Below are 12002 nucleotides of genomic sequence, written 5' to 3'. Positions count from 1 at the left end.
AATGGCATGAAACAAATTTAATTTTAAAAAAAATTACGAAAATGTAATAAAAACGGCTACTAAAAAACCGTTGTAAATACCTTTCACAAATACCCGCGCATAATATTCAACAACAAGTTTTAAAAGAAGAACCGTTGTAAATACCTTTCACAAATACCCGCACATAATATTCAACAACAGGTTTTAAAAGAAGAACCGTTGTTACTAACAATTTCAACAACGGTTATGTTCCGTATACCCGTTGTTAAAAGTCTTCAGAATTTTGGTGGGAAAGATACAACAACAGTTTTTTATATTGTAACCGTTGTTATATCTTTCCCACCAAAATTTTGTGAAACTTTCCACAACGACTTACTCGCAACAACAACGGCTTTTAACCGTTGTGAATAATTTCCACAACGGTTTTAGTAAATAACCTAACCGTTGTAAATACCTTTTACAACGGCCGCTTTAACAACGCCCGCTTTTTGTTTTAACAACGGTTTTTACCCGTTGTTATAGCCTGTATCTGTAGTAGTGTATATATATATACACACACACACATATAAGAGAGTGATATACTAACTTGGTTACATATAAGATAAATCTATACAATACTATTAGGGGGTGTTTGGTTGGGTGGTTTGGAATGGAATTGAATGGATTCTAGTCATTCTACTGTTTGGTTGGGGTATTTTGGAATGGACTTAGAATCCTGATGGATTCTTATTCCTCCTCAACCCCTTGGAATCCCATACCCACCTCCTCCCCATGGATTCAAACTCCATTCCTTTATGTTTATTTTTCTAATGAACCAAACATGTTTTGGAAGTTATGAAATTGGAACCCCATACTTCTATGGTTTCTCATTCCAATCTATTGCATTCCTAAGTAGTGAACTAAACGACCCCTTAAAAGGTGATAGACTTATCGTGTACCTATGCAAAGATAAATTCCCTAAACACAAATAAATGTAGTAATAGGGGTCGAACCAGAAGGAAACGGGAATTACGTTGTGAAATGCTATGGAGAGATTTTTATCAAGGTCGATTTCATTTTTAGTTTGGTTTGGTTGTTTAATGATTAACAAAGGTTGTAATATAAATTATATAATAAAAGGGAGTCTAAGGGGTCGGGTTACACATGCAAAGGTACACATATGATTATGATAAATTCGGTACTAATAACATTGTCAATTGCGTAGGCTTAAAGATACCCACCTTACGGCATTAGTGTCAACCATAGACCGGGTCCTAGAGAAACTCTCGTCCATGACTAGGTCATCCTACTACACATGCTTTGTCTAATTCGATTCCATGCCTCTTGACTTTTAGAATGAATGAACACACTTAATCTATGAATAAGGCCTTAAACAAAGATTAAACATTATGGTGCAAACATGTGATAGAAGCAATATGAACAATATTATTATTAACCTATTTTCTCATGTTATATATTTGATTTATGCATGGCTCCCCTAGCCCTTAGACTAAGAGATTTAGTTACTCATATTAAGATGTAAATTGTAAATTAAGCTAAGAGAAATGATAAACATGATTGTATGATTTATATAAACTAAATGATTTAACATCTAATGCGATATTAAACTAAGTGGTAGAAACGAAAGGCTAGCGATATAGATATGAAAACGTAAATGGAAAAACATAAACTAAATAAGCAAGGGTAAGAATTACCAAAATAGAAGTAGAACTTGAATTGCAAAGAGAAACAAATGCTTGAATTAACTTGGAACCAAATGTTTAACAACTACAAGCTTAATAAAATTGTAAACTAATATGAAAACTATTGAAAGAATTATATTTGCTTAAGGCTATGAAGAGTAAAATGAGACGTAAAATCGGATACCCTAAGCCTTGGAATGCCTCTCCTATTTATAGGAGAGGGAGAATAAATGTAAACATTCAAGAGGGGTGCAACCCCGATCGGGGACAGGCCACCCCGATGGGGGTCATGTCTCTCCAGGTATTTTGGCTTAAATTCTTGTTTAATGCTTGAAGGAATCCAATGTTTGCGATAAATGATCCTTAATGCACCTGGTTAATGCTTCATAAATCTTCTAAGAGGATCCAAATGAGCATCCTAAGCTTTGATATTCTCCACATAATTTTTGGACTTCTTATTGGACTCTTTGTAGGATCATTTTGCATTCTTCACACACACTTGCTTGGGCTTGGAAATACCTTTCATTGTCATGCTTGGTCCATCTTGTTTCCACTTAGCTTAGTGAACGTGGTGCATGCTAATGTGATAGGAAAAATCCTATAAATGCTTAGATTCCTACAAAAGGTAACAAATACAAACAATACACCTAGAACACAAGATTAGCTCAAAAATATACTAATTAAAGCACGATAAACAATAAAGACCGAGCTAAAATGAGGGATAAAAGTATATATAAAATGAACATATCAAACTCCCCCAAGCTAAACCCTTGCTTGTCCCCAAGCAAGAAACCAATTCCCATCAATTGCAATATCCCAAACAAGCTAAGCATAATGATTTAGAAACTCGAATCAATATGGGCAAGGGACAAAGCAAAATATGGATGAGATTTACATGACGGCGTAGCATAGAAAACTTTGAAATGAACCTTTAAGCTCTTGCATGATCTTGTGACTTATGGACTCTCACGGGACACTCAAACTCTTTTATATGTGAAAGGACAATTTTGTGAATGAACACTCAACTATCCTCAACTTATAACAATGTGCCCGCAATCTAATATGGTAAACAAGTCAAAACTAGCAAGCAAAGATAATCAAATGTAAGCATGATAAAGAAGCCAAATGGGTAGGAAGAAGGCGAATAAACATGGGTAAGAAAGGGGAACAAAAGTGTTATGGTAATGTGGAGCTAAGTCGAGCTAGCAACTACCAAAATGCAAGGATGCTCAATCCCAATACTAACCCAATTTTGCAATTCAAACCATAAGAAAATTCTCCAAAATGATATGAATAATGCTTGAGAATTTCTCACATCTTTTCTTCTTCTCTTTTTTCCAATTCAATGCATACTTCTTTTTTTTTCATTCTTCTTTTTTTCATTTTTCTTTCTTCATTTTTTTAACTCATTTTCATCATTTCAAATTTTTCCATTTTTTTTCTTCGTTTCTTTGTTTTTTGAGCATTAAGACCAAGCTCACATGACTTCCAACAATAAACCCTATCCCAATGAGCACCCAAACATTATCCAACTAAGCTACTAGCTCAACAAGGGTAGGCAATTTCAATGCTGTAGCTAAGGATAAATTTTGTGAAGGGGTCAAAAAGGCTAAAATATCATGTGAATGGCTCCAAAATGCTATAAAAAATAAATACATGCTTACCAAGAGATGACATGAGAACCATACTTATGCGTTTTGATGAAACACATATTATAAGGAGACACCTACACTCACCTAAGAGAGGTCGGATATTGATGCATCGGTCCGAAGAGGTTCTACCTTACCATTTTGTAGCTTGCCACAAGTCAAGATCAAGCCTATTCGGTTCATCCTCCATCTCTCACCTACTATGTCAAGACATCCCTATGTAGCAAATATCCCATCATGAAAGAATAAATCATTAGCAACAAGCCATTATTAGGATAAGCAAAGAGGAAAGTAGGCTACAAGCAAGCACAAAGCAAAAATTTCTCTCAAAAATTTTCAAATTTTCTACACTACATGCAAACTACACTATATGCAAATGCAATCTTCCCCTATGCTAAACATCACATTGTCCTCAATGTGCCAACAATTCAAATTACCCAATTAAACCATAAAAATGGCTCAAAGCACAAAACAAGAAGGACTGGCGGTTATGTTTAATGGGTTGCAAGACCAAAACTAAAATGCAATGCAATTTAAAACTTACTCAACTTGCTAGCCTTCCCCCAAGCTAGCATGAATTCGGGGGATGATGTTTCCTTGTTATTAAGGTGAAGAGAATGAGAACATATGATAGAAGGAAAGAGGAGAGGTACCATCGGGTTTGGGTATGATAGAATGAATTTTATCCCTTTTTTTTAACTTACCCGTATAAAGCAAAGGCCAAGAAAACACAGAACCACGACCCCGATCGGGGTTGACCTCCTTTTCGGCTTTTTGACTTGCTTCCTTATTTCTTTTAATTTCGTCCCGCTTCGTGAAAACCACGTCCCCGAACGGGGTTCTTACATGGGGAAGCGTGCCAGATTCTCTTCTAATTCTCTTTCCTTCATTTTCACCTAAAAACACAAAAAGAAACATTGTCAAGTCGAGTATTTTATTACTAATCTACGAAAAAACAATAAATTGCAGAAAAATAAATAAAAACAAATAAAAAGCTTGGGTTGCCTCCCAAGAAGCGCTGGTTTAACGTCCCGCACGACGTAAGAAGCTATTTGATTCAAGTTTTGTCATTGAACTTGCCACCAACCAAGCTCCATTTCATAGCTATATTTGCATTCCTCAACCATTTGAAATTCTTCAAATAAAATTTCCCTTTCTTCTTGGCACTCTTAGCAATAGCGCCTTTAGCATCGTCACCTACAAAACAAACAACACCTATATCTTCCTCCAACGGATCCATTAGTAAGGAGCCAAGTGTAGTAGAAGCAAGAGAAGAGTCCACAGTGCTAAATAAATAACAAGACTCTTGTAACATTTGGCTTCTAATGGTGTCGTTTTTGCTAAAGGAAACCCGGTCATCACCCACTTCCAACGTCAACCTCCCATTCTTCACATCAATTAGTGCACCCGCGGTGCGTAAAAATGGCCTACCCAATATAATTGGGGTTTGTGAGTCCTCGGCCATATCGAGTATGAGAAAGTCCACGGGTATGAAAAACTTGCCAACTTTGACGGGTACATCTTCTAAGACACCTAAAGATCGCTTTAAAGAACGGTCCGCCATTTGCAATGTTGTATTTGTGCATTTTAAAGCACCCATGTTAAGTTTTTCACAAAGAAAATAGGGAATGACACTTACACTAGCACCTAGGTCGCAAAGGGCCTTATCAATGGTATATGTGCCTATAGTGCAAGGAAGATAATAGATACCGGGGTCCTTAAGTTTCGGGGGAGACTTATTTTGTAAGAGTGCACTACACTCTTCGGTGAAAGAAATGGTCTCAACCTCATTGAAGGATCGCTTCTTTGAGAGAATCTCCTTCATAAACTTTGCGTAAGAAGGGACTTGGGTAAGCAATTCCATAAACGGGATGGTGACTTGTAAATTCTTAAAAACTTCTAAAAACTTACCAAACTTACCTTCTTCCTTGTGCTTTGCTAGGTGATGGGGAAATGGTACTTGAACAACTTCATTGGGAGGAGCATCCTCCACATCTTCTACTTTCTCTTTCTCATTGGGAACACTCACCTTCTTTGAAACGGCATCACTCTCCTTAGCATTAGGAGAGACTTCTTCAACAACCACCTCGTTGCTTTCTTTGGGCATAGGGGAATCAACATTCTTGGCATCGAGCTTGCTCTTCCTCTTTAGCATCAACAATCGATGAGGAAATGGCACACGATCCTTAACAAGAGGCTCTTCAGTAGCCTTCTTTTCGTCGTTTCCCCCAAGCTTGGCCTTTTTAACAACCACCTCTTCATCCAAAGTCATGGATGGCCCATCGTAGCTAGTACCACTCCACAAGGAGATAGAATTGATGGTCTCGTGTGGTTGCTCATCTTGGGGAGGTAGTTGACCGTTCTTCCTTTGAGAATTAGAAGCGGCTAATTGAGCCACTTGTTGTTCCAACATTTTGACCGAGGCACTATGAGCTTGATCATTCTTTTGAATTTGAGCCAATAATTCCCTTTGTATTTGGACTATCATGCCCTCGAGCTTACCAACTCCTTGATTGTTTTGTTGGGCATTTTGTGGTGGATTTTGTTGGTAATTGTTTTGTGGGGGCCTTTGTTGATTTTGATAACCCGGTGGAGGGATATACTTTTGTTGTCGAGGAACATAGGCATTTTGTTGTGGTGGAGGTTGAGGGTTAAGCACATTGTTGCTAGTATAAGACAAGTTCGGATGAAATTTTGTATTCGGGTTATAAGTGTTGGAAAATGTACCCGGTGGATATGAACTTTGTCTTAGAGCTTGAAAAGTATTTACCTCTTCAATAGGAGCTCGGCAATGAGCGGCATAATGACCCACACCTCCGCAACCATCACAAACAACGATTTGGCTAGTTGAAGACACGACATTGAGTTGTTGAAGGGAATCTTTAGCATCTCTTTCCGCCAATTGTTGTTGGAGCAAGGCAATTTGAGCTAGCAAAACGGAGTTGGAGAAGGATTCTTCTTTACCTTTGGATGGCACAACTCGGGAATTGACATATTGTGCATCATGGACCGCCATAGATTCGATCGTGGCATGAGCAAGGTCGGTGTCAATTTGATCAAACCGCCCATTGTTGGCGGAATCAAGAATCCTTCGGGACTCGTAACAACATCCATTGTAAAATGTTATTGCTAGAAACCAATCATCTAGCCCATGATGTGGGCATTGTCTTTGAAGCTCTTTGTACCTCTCCCAAGCCTCATATAAGCTCTCAAGAGCTTGTTGACGGAATTCGGTGATTTGGCTCCTCAAAGTTTGAGTTTTCTCCGGTGGAAAAAACTTTTGATAGAAGGCTAGAGCCAAAGTCTCCCAATTGGTGATTCCCATGGCGGTGCGGTCAAGGCTATTGATCCAAAGCTTGGCCTTGTTCTTCAAAGAGAAAGGAAAAAGTATTTCCCTGATTTGGGCTTAAGGGACGCCCATTTGACGGATCATGGAGCAATAGTCACAAAAATTTTGCACAAGCAAATTGGGATCCTCCAAAGCACTTCCCCCAAATTGCTTCCTCTCCACAAGGCTAATGAAAGCCGGTTTGATCTCGAAGTCCGACGCGGTGATTTGAGTGGTTGTGATACCGGCCGGAAGCATGGCCGCGGTGGGCTTTGAGTGATCGAAAAGTTTCACCATCCTTTTGGTAGTAGATGGTGGTGGTGGTGGAGATGATGAACTTGAAACCTCCCCCTCTTCAAGGGCTTCTAGATCGTCTAAGTAAGACTTTCTAGCACTTTCGGCTTGTACGGGAGAAGAGGATTCTTTCACTTCCTTCCAAAAACGTCGTCTTCTCCTAAAGGTTTTCTCGGGATCGGAATCCGGTGAAAGCAATTCTCCACGACGAGAGGACCTGGGCATAAGACAACAATTTCTAGAGAAATGATAAGTAACGGTCTCAAGGAACAAGTGTTCTCCAAGACAAAGGAAAACAAGATAAAAATCGACAATTCAAAACACAATAAAACCGTTTACCCGGCAACGGCGCCAAAATTTGATAAGCTTATCGTGTACCTATGCAAAGATAAATTCCCTAAATACAAATAAATGTAGTAATAGGGGTCGAACCACAAGGAAACAGAAATTACGTTGTGAAATGCTATGGACAGATTTTTATCAATGTCGATTTCGTTTTTAGTTTGGTTTGGTTGTTTAATGATTAACAAAGGTTGTAATATAAATTATATAATAAAAGGGAGTCTAAGGGGTCGGGTTACACATGCAAAGGTACACATATGATTATGATAAATTCGGTACTAATAACATTGTCAATTGCGTAGGCTTAAAGATACCCACCTTACGGCATTAGTGTCAACCATAGACCGGGTCCTAGAGAAACTCTCGTCCATGACTAGGTCGTCCTACTACACATGCTTTGTCTAATTCGATTCCATGCCTCTCGACTTTTAGAATGAATGAACACACTTAATCTATGAATAAGGCCTTAAACAAAGATTAAACATTATGGTGCAAACATGTGATAGAAGCAATATGAACAATATTATTATTAACCTATTTTCTCATGTTATATATTTGATTTATGCATGGCTCCCCTAGCCCTTAGACTAAGAGATTTAGTTACTCATATTAAGATGTAAATTGTAAATTAAGCTAAGAGAAATGATAAACATGATTGTATGATTTATATAAACTAAATGATTTAACATGTAATGCGATATTAAACTAAGTGGTAGAAACGAAAGGCTAGCGATATAGATATGAAAACGTAAATGGAAAAACATAAACTAAATAAGCAAGGGTAAGAATTACCGAAATAGAAGTAGAACTTGAATTGCAAAAAGAAACAAATGCTTGAATTAACTTGGAACCAAATGTTTAACAACTACAAGCTTAATAAAATTGTAAAGTAATATGAAAACTATTGAGAGAATTATATTTGCTTAAGGCTATGAAGAGTAAAATGAGACGTAAAATCGGATACCCTAAGTCTTGAAATGCCTCTCCTATTTATAGGAGAGGGAGAAGAAACATAAACATTCAAGAGGGGTGCAACCCCGATCGGGGACAGGCCACCCCGATCGGGGTCGTGTCTCTCCGGGTATTTTGGCTTAAATTCTTGTTTAATGCTTGAAGGAATCCAATGTTTGCGATAAATGATCCTTAATTCACCCGGTTAATGCTTCATAAATCCTTCTAAGAGCATCCAAATGAGCATCCTAAGCTGTGATATTCTCCACATAATTTTTTGACTTCTTATTGGGCTCTTTGTAGGATCATTTTGCATTCTTCACACACACACTTGCTTGGGCTTGGAAATACCTTTCATTGTCATGCTTGGTCCCTCTTGTTTCCACTTAGCTTAGTGAACTTGGTGCATGATAATGTGATAGGAAAAAGCCTCTAAATGCTTAGATTCCTACAAAAGGTAACAAATACAAACAATACACCTAGAACACAAGATTAGCTCAAAAATATACTAATTAAAGTACGATAAACAATAAAGACCGAGCTAAAATGAGGGATACAAGTATATATAAAATGAACATATCAAAAGGCTAGCTTGAGCATCCTCCATATGCCGTGTGTCGATAGGAAAAACAATCACAAACCTATACAATACTAATTGATTTATTGTAACAAGTCTATACAATATAGTCATTGTAATATATTATCATAAATTTCCCCTACAAAAATACTATCATAAATTTTAGTAATTTGAAATGTAAAAGGTCTTACCCATTAAAGCTGTTCAAATACTCACATCATACTTAAATTTACTTACTTAAATTGGAAATGTGAAGTATCTCACTAAAATTTACTTACTTAATTTCATACTAATTACTTTAGGAGTTACATGCCCTTTTACCTTTTTTCATATCAATGTTACCTTTTAATTGTTCAACTTATCTCATATGAGAACTAAATTTTCATATTTCAGCAGATTTAATAATTTTTTTCACTGATATCTAGTTTTTGTTTTTTTTTTCAGGTTGTTTACGCTTACGTTTGAAGAGGAAAGAAGGATCCATTTTGTTCTTTGTTCGTCATCTGTGTTGTTTAATTTTAATTTTTTTTTCCATATTTTCCTCCCTTTGTTTTTTATTTGGTTACTTTACTCTTTCGAATTTAGCTACTCTTTTTAATTTATAACCAACTTCTTCTTAAATTATGTTTCATTATTCTAACTTCTTTGTGTTTTAGGTTTTGGTAAACTGGCGTCCATAGAGTAGAGCCAAATACAAGGTTAAGGTATTAATTTGATCGGAATTCGTCATTTCTATTTACATCTGTATATAGTCGTTTTATCCATTTTTCATATTAAGCTTTACAGTTACTTATAACTTAAAGCTTCTAATTTGCGTCCAGTTTAATTGTTCTTTTGACCTTCATTGTATTGGAAGGATAACATTTAGTTTGCAAGAGAATGAGAGGTCATTCTTATCAATCAATCAATATAGAAAAATGACAATAGGTTTTATTTACTTCCCGCTACATTGAGATGATCAAGTATGTGGACTATGGTGTATTGTATAACTAAAGAAACGGGAAAATATTTGTTTTTCCTTTTACTTGATATTAATTGGGTCAATTATTTTATGGGACGGATAAAAAATGAATAATGATAGTAAATGGGGGATGAAATGAGCATCATATTCACCCTTGTGGTTCGCTTTAACTACACAAAAAAATTGATTGTTGTAAAAAAAATAAAAATAAACTACTTGTACCTATTTTAGTGTTTCTTATTAACTTACATTTCTATAGTAATTTAGTGGCGTGAGTATTCTTTCCAAAATTACTACATTCATCATTTGTGTAAGAATCGAGATAAATAAGCTTAATACTCTTGCATTATAGAAATAAAATACAATGCCTCCTCTTCAAGATATATATTGATCAACTTAACTATTATCGCAATCTTAGCTTGCAGATGTTCGTATGAGGTAGGAAAATTCTATTCATAACGTTTTGGCGTACTATAATTACCAACCGATTCGCTCGTATGGGATATTGAAGCTATATATTTCACTATAACTATATCTTTTACTAATTGTATTATTAATATTTGTTAAGCGTGTTAAAAAAAAAAAAAACTTCTGCAATTATATGTTATTTATTTGTTTTTGTTAATTTGATTTTTTTTAATTTATGTATAGTACGATTGTATGTCCTAGGAACAATTTTATTGATAATGACTTTAAATTCCACAATCACCAAACTTATACAACGTATTATTTAATATGAGAAATGCAAGTTATATAACTAGGATATTCATGGTTAATTGTATAATGATGATATAAAATAATTCCGCATTTGTAATTTATTCATTTTCGATATTGTGACTTTACCGTTAATCGGAGCAAATTTTTTTTAGCTTATACCCTGTATTTGTATTCAAAGTAGTCAAAGTATAGTGGTCATCAACAAATTGATATGTAACACAATATAAATAGGTCTGCGAATTTCACGGACAACAAAACTAGTTGATTATTTATAACTTCTATAACTTTAGTTTTCAAAATTTATACCTACAATAACTTTGTTTGAAAACTTATACCAAAAATCCTAATTTTAATACCAAATCCTAGAGAAAGACATGACTAGACCGTTTTACTCTTACTAATTAAAAATCACCCCTTTCTCCACCACCATTAATCTAGGTTGCACGAAAACGGACACGGACACAGACACGACACGGACATGCGATACGACACTTAAAAATTTTTAGGACACGAACACGACAAAAAAATTTCAATATACATATTAAAATAAAGGAAATCTGAAGAACATTGTAACCAACAACTAAACTTTGGTCATTTAAAGGCGACAAAGTCATAAAATGACATAACCAATATTAATTTCTTATACGTAAAATTAAACATGTTTTACAAACTATAAAGTTCCAAATTAAAACCCGGATTTAAATAAACACTCAAGTCTTACTAAGTGAAAAAAAAGCATGTTCGAAATTACAAACTCATATTCAGGACGCGGAAACAACAATAAAACCTCGTCTCAAAATAATTTGGGGACGACCCGTAGATTGATACGAAATGTCACAAGAAAATAACTACTGTAACGTGAGCAGCAATGTTTAGTCCACTTGAAATTTTGCCTTGCTGTTGCGTGCTCCATCATGCATTCTTTCCTTACTCCTTTTTCCAGACGGTGCCTCCTAATACCCTCTCTTCTTTCATTCTCCTATATTTTCTCTCTCCAACCATTGCAACGCCCTGTTCTCCCTTCTTCTCTTCCTAGCTTGTCGGGGATTTACGTAAAACGAGGTAACAACAAGCAAGTAAAAAGAGAGAGATATATTTTCACAAACCGTAGATTGAGAAATTAGGGGAAGATGAGAAAGTACAGTGTCGAAGACAGTGATCAGACGTCGCCGGCAAGGAAACGCAGCGGGGAGGAAAGGCGGTGGTGAAGATAGATCGACGGCCGGCGATGAGGCGAGGGGAGGTTGACACCGGTGGAGATAAGGTGAGATGTAAGGGGGAAAGTGAGATGTCAATATATGATGATATTAGAATTTAAAAATCAGATTTGTGTTTCAAAAGCCTTATTTTGGCGTGTCCAAGAGACACGGGCCGTGTCCGACCACGTTTGACCGGTGTCCGACACGTTTCATTTTAAATAAAAACCAGGGAAACGGTTTGAGGCGTGTCCAGAACGTTTTCAGGCGTGTCCTCCGCGTGTCTGTGTCCAACACGGTATCTGACACACGAACGCTCAAATCTA

The 12002-nt window shown here is 36.3% G+C and overlaps 1 non-coding gene across 1 annotated transcript; it reads left to right on the top strand.

Annotated features, from left to right (window-relative positions):
* Positions 1-6456: 6456 nt before the first annotated feature.
* LOC141624749 (small nucleolar RNA R71) lies at positions 6457-6563 on the top strand. Its single transcript, XR_012534553.1, has one exon. It is a non-coding gene; the product is annotated as a small nucleolar RNA R71 (small nucleolar RNA).
* Positions 6564-12002: the final 5439 nt, after the last annotated feature.

Source organism: Silene latifolia, chromosome X (genome assembly GCF_048544455.1).
Source record: "Silene latifolia isolate original U9 population chromosome X, ASM4854445v1, whole genome shotgun sequence".
In the NCBI taxonomy this organism is placed as follows: domain Eukaryota; kingdom Viridiplantae; phylum Streptophyta; class Magnoliopsida; order Caryophyllales; family Caryophyllaceae; genus Silene; species Silene latifolia.
The sequence above is the reverse complement of the archived record's forward strand: the minus strand, read 5'-3'. Positions and strand labels throughout refer to the sequence as shown.